The following is an 8,847-nucleotide window of genomic DNA, read 5'->3' on the forward strand; positions in this document are numbered from 1 at the left end:
TCCTGAAGACAGCTTTTAAAATATGGTATGGTCACTTCAAATTTCAAGTTATGTATTTTGGACTAACGAATGCCCCTGCAGCTTTTATGGACTTGATAAACATGGTGTTCAAGGAATTCTTGGATATATTCATTGTAGTCTTGATAGATGACATTCTTTTCCATTCCCGTAGTGAGAGTGATCATACAGACCACCCGAAGATTATTTTCCATACCCTTAAGGATCTGTAGTTATCTGCTAAGTTCAGTAAATGTGAATTTTAGTTGAGGTCAGTAGCTTTCCTTGGTTACATCATTATCACTGATGGTATTGAGTTGATCCTCAAAAGATCAAATAGTAAGAAACTAGCCTAGGCCTATCTCTTAATTAGATATCCATAGTTTTTTTGGTTTATCCAGTTACTACAAATGGATTTTTGTGGGATTCTCTACTATTTCTTATCCCATATCCATATTGACTAAGAAAAAAGTCAAATTTCATTGGTTAGATACCTATAAGAAGAGTTTTCAAGAGTTTAAGACTTGACTCACTTCCACTCCAGTCTTGAATCTACCAGAGGGTTTTGATAGGTTCATAATTTATTCTGATGCTTCCAAAGTAGGTCTTAGTCATGTTTTAATGCTTCAAGGTAAGGTCAAGTAAATGACTCTAGACATCTCAAACCCCATTTGAATAATTAGCCGACCCACGATCTTGAGTTGGCACCAGTTATTTTTTCTTTAAAAATTTAGAGGCATTACCTTTATGGGGTTCATGTTAATATATTTATGAACCATAAAATTTTACATTATATATTTACACTGAAGGCCCTGTAACTTCATCAGAGAAAGTGGCTTGAATTATTAAAAGACTATGATATGAGTTAGTTGTATCAACTGGGTAAAGACAATGTAGTGGCCGATGCCCATAGTAGATTGTCTATGGGAAGTGTTGCGCATGTTGAGAAGGATAAGAAGAAGTTAGACTAGGAGGTTTATCATATTACTAGATTAAGTATTCAGTTGGTTGATTCAGCTGAAGGTAGCATATGGGTTTAGAATGGTTCGAAGTCTTTTCTGTTTTCCAAAGTAAAGGAAAATCAAGACAAGGATCCTATTATGGTCAAGTTAAAGGAGGCTGTTTGGGATCAAAAGGTTGATGTTTTCTTCTAAGGGGGAGATGGTGTGATATGTTGTCATGGAAGGTTATGTGTTCTGAGTGTCGATGGTTTGAGATAATGAATAAAAGAATAAGCAAATGGTGTATGATATTCTATTCACCTAGGAGCCACTAAGAGTATCGTGACTTGCGGGAATTCCATTGGTGTGATGATATACGTGGGATATTGTAGAATTCATAGCAAAGTGTTTGAATTGTCATTAGGTTAATTTTGAGCATCAAAGTCCCAGTGGTACCCTTCAGTAGTTAAACATCTCCACATGGAAGTAGGAGGTGGTTAACATGGATTTTGTTATAGGGTTACCTCATACAGGTCCTTAGCATGATTTAATGTAGGTCTTTATGGATAGAATGACAAAAATAGCCCATATGTTACAAGTCCATACATCATTTTTAGCTGAGGATTATGCTACACTCTATCTCAGGAAGTTAGTAAAGTTACAGGGAGTTCTGATGACCATCATTTTTTATAGAGGTACTCAATTTACCTCCAATTTTAGAAGGCTTTTCTGAAGGGTCTTGGTACAAAAGTTTATCTTAATACAACTTTTCATCCCAAAAAAAATAGTCAGCCCGTGAAGAGCATTCATATCTTAGAGGATATGTTAAGAGTTTATGTTATCTATTTCAAGGGTATTTGGGATGACCACTTATCTTTGATTGAGTTTGCGTACAATAATAACTTTTAATACAGCATTCAGATAGATCTATTTGAGGCTCTCTATGGTAGGAAGTGTAGGTATTCTTTTGGTTGGTTTGAGGTTGGTGAGGCTACTTTGATAGGGGTAAATTATGTTTATACGGTGATGGAGAAAGTTTAGTTGATTTGAGAAAGGATAAAAACAACCCAAAGTTGTCAGAAATCCTATGCTAATGTCAGGAGAAGAGATCTTGAATTTAATGTTAGTGATTTTATGTATCTAAAGATTTTTCCAATGAAATGGGTAAAGTGGTTTGGTGAGAAAGGTGTGCTCAGCCCCTGCTATGTTGGACAATACATGATTTTGAGCTATTTTAGGTAGGTAGCTTGTGACATAAAGTTGCCTGCAGATTTGGAATCAACATATCCAATGTTTAATATCTCCCTACTAAAGAAAAGTATTGGTGACCAAGCTTCAGTCGTGCCCTTAGAGAGTATGGATATGAAAGATAGCCTCCCTTATGAAGATTTCCTAGTTGAAATCCTTGACCATTAGGTTATAGGTTGAGGAATAAAGAAGTACCCTTGGTTAAAGTTCTTTGGAGAAATTAGTCCATTGAGGGAGCTTCTTGGGAAATCAAAGCAAATGTGCAAACGAATTATCCCTATCTTTTCTCTATGAATTCTGATTCAGCTTGAGGTAATGGTTTCCCTTAAATTGATTTTCTCATTTTCTATCTCTTCTATCCAATCATCCTCATGTCCTAGCATACATGTAAATATTTAGTTTAGTCCATGCATCATGTTTCAAATTAAATTATTTAATCATGATTCATCTCATAAGTATTCAGTGCATGATCTCAGTTTTCCTAGTTTCTCAGCTAATATAGTTTCACTCAGGGATGAATGATCCCTAGGGGGAGATACTAAAATACCCCGCATGATCCTATAAAAGTTTCAAACTATTTGTCATATGTTTAAAGGGCCCAAACCAATTATTTCACTCTTAGTTCAACTGGCACGGCTATTTTAACACCCCAAGATTTTGGACATTCAATTTTTTTCCTTCCCATATTCAAAATATAGCTTTATTAGTTAAAATATTTTTAGGAAGGTTAAAAGGGTGATCTGGGAGAGTTTATGAACATTCGGAAAAGATTGGGCATGATTTTGGACCATGGAGGTAATATGCCTCTGTATTTTTGACATGCCATGAAGGCTGGCCCTATGAGCTATGTAGCGTGTCACAGAGGTTAGCCTCTATGATAGGTAGCGTGTCACTTGATTAGCCTCCACGATAGTCACCTTGCCATGTTGCAGTATAAAATTGTGCAGCCTTCATTAAGTCGTGAAGGGTTTTATTTGTCCTTTCTCCTCCTTAAACACCCAATCCATGACTTGAAACATTTGAGGCATTCTTTGTCCCTTTTTAGTTAGTTAACAACATTCAATCCTCTCCCATAGTCAAGAATAAAACAAAGGGCTCACTCGAAGAATTCACCCTCCCAAGGTCTCAAATCCAATTACTCTTAAAGAATTAAAAAAATGCAGGTTTGTGGGATATTCATCAAAGGGTCCCTTCACCTATTGAGTCCCAAAGTTCTCCCAAAGTTCTCAAGTTTAACTTATCCTTTCTTCTTAGATTTCTATGTAAACAATGAATTTTCTTGAATTGTAGTCATATCTTCAAAATGAACCATGTTATCATGTTGTCCTCAAAAGTTTAAAACCCTCCCATGCTCATAATCATGGATTTCGATCGTTTAGTCAAATATAATATGTTTTGGGTCTCCGAATCATAAATTTCCTCATGGTATTTTAATTATGTTATTTTATTTAATGTATTATTCAGTGTTAAAGGGTTATGAACATCTGATACCTATATGCTTATGTATGTTTCAGGTTTTCAAGTTATAAGTCATTCAAAACATATTTGTATCATTATATTCAGCTCATAGATGCACTATCATTTTCAAAATACCATATTTTAGCATATCAATTATCAATGCATGTACTAGTTGATGCTTTTGTGTCTGTTAAGTTGGAAGTCGAACTTTGCACCGATCTAGTTTAGGGATGAAAGATTTCTTAAAAGCTTAGGGTGATACCTTTAGTAGAAGTGACAAAGATCCAAAACTACGTAGCCAGTGTAGGTTATTAGAGGTCTTCCTACCAGCTTAGGGTTGATACTCTCCTAGGGGCACCTATCATTTTAAAGTGACACCCTCATCCTTTGGGACATTCGCTTTATGGAACCACACCATTAGTATCAGTACCAATGAAAAGGTATTAACACCCTTCTAACTAGGGTTATAGGCTAGACTTGATTAGCTCAGATGGGGGCATGTAGGTCTAATATTATCTCGCACAGTCTCATTTCGGCATTCAGACCACATCAGCTTAGGTTTGCATGACCAAGTACTCAGTTATTCAGCTATACAAACTATTTTAGTACATGTTTGCATTTGTTTTACATGTTCATGCATTCATGATCAATACTTATATGTAATTCAGTTAGTTCCATATCACATTGTAGTATATTCAAAGTACTGACCGCAAACTCTTTTTAGTGCTATGTTGTCTTATAACATAGGTTTAGGGCTCAGTTCCTCGATCGCCCTTAATTAATTCAGTGCCACTCAACAGCAGTTGTGGTGAGTTCTCATCCTTCGAGGATAATTTATTTTTAGTAATTCCTTTATTTTAGTTAGTCGAATTTAGTTGTTGGTTTGCCCCATTAAATCCTCATGTAGAGGCTTTTAGTCAAACTTGTTTTCAATTTATATTAGAAAATAAGACACGTTGGATATATTTTCAGTATTATATCTTATTAGTGTTTTCATTAGTTAGCTTCCGTATATTATGTTTTATTATTACTTTATTCAGTGCTCATAACCAGTAACATATCATGGGTTAGCTTGTGGTCACTTGTAGCCTTAAGCATGCTGTTAAGACTAGGGGCTAGTCTCGAGTCATGATAGTAGAATAGTTTATTTGCATTAAGTGGATTTCAAATAAATCTCGAGGAGATTTTGGGAGAATTTATAACTTAACAAATTTGATGGTGTATTAGCACCTGGTGCAAGCCTACACCCTTCATTGTTATTTTTATGAGGACCCTCAAAATCATGAGGGTCTATTGATATTGGACATCCTGATCTTGAGGTTGAAACTTTTGACTACGATTATAAAGAGTTCTATTACTAGAATACCTTATTCATCATGACCATGAGTCTAGGACATCACTATTATGATGGTCCCATTAGTAGGAGCTCAAACTTTCAAACTAGGGGGGCCTCACAATAGCTATTGGGAAACCCTTAATATTTTATAAACATTTCTCTTTGTTTTTTGATCATGTTCTATGAACAATAACACCATAGAAATAAATTTAAAGCTTTTAGATAGTGTGAGAATTAATAACTGGAGCTAGGTTTAAGTTGGAAATGTTTTAGTGAATATTTCCCATCGTTTTCTCATAATCTTTTTATAAATATAGATATATTGCTGCAATTTTGATAAATTATTCAATATATTCAGGATATTTTAGGGTTGTTATGAGGCTTGGATTAAAAATCTTTTTTTTAAAAAATGATCCTTGAGTTGAGTGGGACATTAGGACCATTTTGGTTCTGTGATTCCATAATTAGGCTTGGGTACTTTTAGCTTGATTTTTTAATATAGAGTGCAAATTTTCAATATGGATATAAATATTCTCATATTGACATGTATAAAATTATTTATATTATATGGCTAAAGATAGAGGTCTCTTAGAAGGGGAAAGCTCTATTATAGAGGATCTCGCCTACTTTCAACAACGTCTAGGTAGGCTAGACTTAGCCATCTCTTAGATATTTATTTATTATGGTACAAGTATGATTTTTTGATAATTTTGGGCTTGTCCTTATAACTCAAAATGTCGTTTAGCTATTTTCTACCTATTTTAGATGATTAGGGGCCTTGTATAATTTGACCCAGTTGTCTTGCTTGTTAGCCTATAATTATCCTTTAGTACTAGACTTCACCAATTTTATGCTTTAATATGGAATATAGAAGCCATATAACAGATTTAGGTAGGTGGTTACACTAGGTTGGGCAACTCGAGACTAGTAGTGGGCCTCACAGCCTCTTTTTACCATAGATTACTTAAAAACCCACCCATTAAAATCTAAACAATCACATAATGCATCCATATATCATTACTAGCATTTGGGTTTATTTAGACATAAATCTATATTAATCTAACTTCTTCATCCCAAGTAGGGTAGTATTTGATCTTAAAGAACATTTTTCAGGCTTAATAATTGGTATTGCCTCTCTTTAAAAAGAATTTAGCTACCAAATATAGTAATATGCAATTAAATAGACTTAGGATTTAGTATAACCCTTAGATATCACAACACTTAACTTAGAAATTTTCATTTGAGTCTAGCATCTGGTATATTGCTATTCTTTATTAGTTGTGATTCGAGTGTGGCATTAAATCTATGTTTACTATGTATCAGTTATGATTTGAGTCTAGTATTTACTATCATGATGTTAACCTATCTCTATTACACCTTACTGTATGGCTCCTATCCAAATAAAGGAACTAAATATTTAGCTTTAGGATCTTTGGGGTAAGGGGTTTATTAGGCAAAGTGTATCTTTTAAGGGTGCTCCTATTCTTTTTATAAAGAAAAAGAATAGGTAAATGTGTATGTGTATCAACTACACGTATCAGAATAAGGTGACACTAAAGAATACCTATTTTTTGCCTTGTATTGATGATCTATTTGACCATTATTAGGGTGCAATAGTGTTTTCTAAGATTGACTTGAGATCTGGATACCATTAGTTGAGGATTCGGGCACAGGATGTCTCTAAGATAGCCTTCAATACTCTCAATGACCATTAGCAACTCCTAGTGATTTCTTTTGGGTGAATGAATTCTCCAACAGTGTTCATTGACTTGATGAACCATGTATTAAAGACTTATTTAGACTCTTTAATATTATGCTTGTTGGTGATTTTTCTTTTCAAGGAATAGGGAGAAGCTCAAGCAATATTTGAGAAACGTGCACCACACTTTGAGATATCATTAACTATATGATAAATTCTAAATGTTCTTGTTCTGCCTTAAGTCTACAGATTTGTTGCGACATGTGGTGTCGCATAAATCTCTTATCTAGTTATAAAAATATTATTTTGTAGGAAAGATATGATAGGTGGTTCGTTCAGAGATTTTGCACTATTAAGATAGCTATTACTAGATAGAATTGGATGGATGTTCCATTCTAATGGTCTAATTTCTATGAGGCAAGCTACAAAAATAGCAAGCACTTGCTCCCTTTATCTCCTAGTCTAAATCTTCCAATCGAGGGTGTGGGTTTGTGATATATGGTGACACTTCAAGTATTTGTTTGGATTATGTTCTGATGTAGTGGGTTAAGCTATAGCATATTCTTTAAGATATATAAAGGTGCACAAGTAAAATGAACCCTTCTATGTCCTCGAGTTTGTAGTGATAGTTTTATGGGTTTAACATTTAGATGCATTAATTATACAATGTCGATTGTGAGATATTCACTGGTCATTTTAATATTTAGTATAATATGACTCAGATGGAACTTAATTCAATAGAGTGAGATGGATCGATATAGATAGAATGTAATATCTTTTTTCTATACCATTCAGGCTTGTCGAATGTAGTAAGCAACACCTTGAACATAAAGGCTGTGAGTATAGGACGTTTGGCCTTCCTTTCAATTTCACAACTATGATGGCCTTAGCCATCAAGTTGATTTTTCTTAATATTTTAGACCATAAGAGGATTCTTTCTAGTATTGAGGCTTAGTCTACCTTATCAGAGTAGATTTGATGCCGACAATTTAAGAATAGTATGTTATATCAATTTTGAGATCAGGTGTAGAGGAGTTAGTCCATGGGGGATACCTTAGACTTTAAGTGTTTATTTAGATTTGATAGTTGTATATGTCTTCTGAGGGTGGGAGGTTTTAAGTAAGTTGGTAGGTTAGGAGGTTCATAGCTCTAAATATTCTATTCATCATGTGGCAACTAAGATTTATTAAGATGTGAGGCAGAATTAATAGTGGATTAGTAGGATGTATGATATGGCAAACTATATGTCTCAACATTTGTGTTATAAGAAGGTAATGGCCGAACATCTAGACCAAGAGATTTACTTTAGAGGATAGCCATTTTTGAATGGAAATAGGAGTGGATTACTATGGATTTCGTTGTTGTTTTCCCTGTTATTCTCAAGGTTATGATAACACTTAGGTCATCATAGATTTATTGACAAAGTAAGCCTATTTATTTCTATTCAGACTTCCTAAAGAGTTTAAAGGTTCGCCAAGATCTATGTCTATGAGGTGGTTGACCTTCAAAGAGTGCTCATGTCTATTATTTTAAAAGGAGGCTCCCAGTTCATCTCTATCTCTTAATGGAATTTTAGATCATTTGGGTAACCAGGCCAATCTTAGCGCTAACATCACTAGAATGACAGATAGTAATAGTAGACTCTTTATGTTTTGGAAGATATTCTCCACATAAGTGTGATAGACTTTGAAGGTTAAAGGGAGCAGTTTTTAGAATTAGTAAAATATTCCTATATTAACAACTACTATTTGAGAATTTATATGGGGCCATTAGAGGTAATATATTATAGGCATTTTGAATCTCTCGTTGATTGGTTTTGGAATTCAAAGACTAGGCCACGATCTACTGACTTACTTCGAGAGTCACTGGTATAAGTTTAGTTTAGTATAGGCTACAAGAATCTTAGAGAAGGCTGAAAAGCTATGCTGACCATAAGATTTATGGCTTTAGACATAGAGTTGGTGGTCGATTAAGATTAATCCCTGGTATATTCTACCATTTAAGATCCCTTAGAGATTTGGGGATATATCTTATGAGTTAGCCTTGACTCCATCCTTTTTAGAAATTCACCGTATCTTTCTTGTATCAACACTTCTTCACTATATTCTAGATAAGACTCAAGTGCTTTGGTGGGACTAGGTTCAGTTGGGTGATTGGATGACCTCTGT

The sequence above is a fragment of the Capsicum annuum genome, chromosome 7, assembly GCF_002878395.1.
Source record: "Capsicum annuum cultivar UCD-10X-F1 chromosome 7, UCD10Xv1.1, whole genome shotgun sequence".
In the NCBI taxonomy this organism is placed as follows: Eukaryota; Viridiplantae; Streptophyta; class Magnoliopsida; order Solanales; family Solanaceae; genus Capsicum; species Capsicum annuum.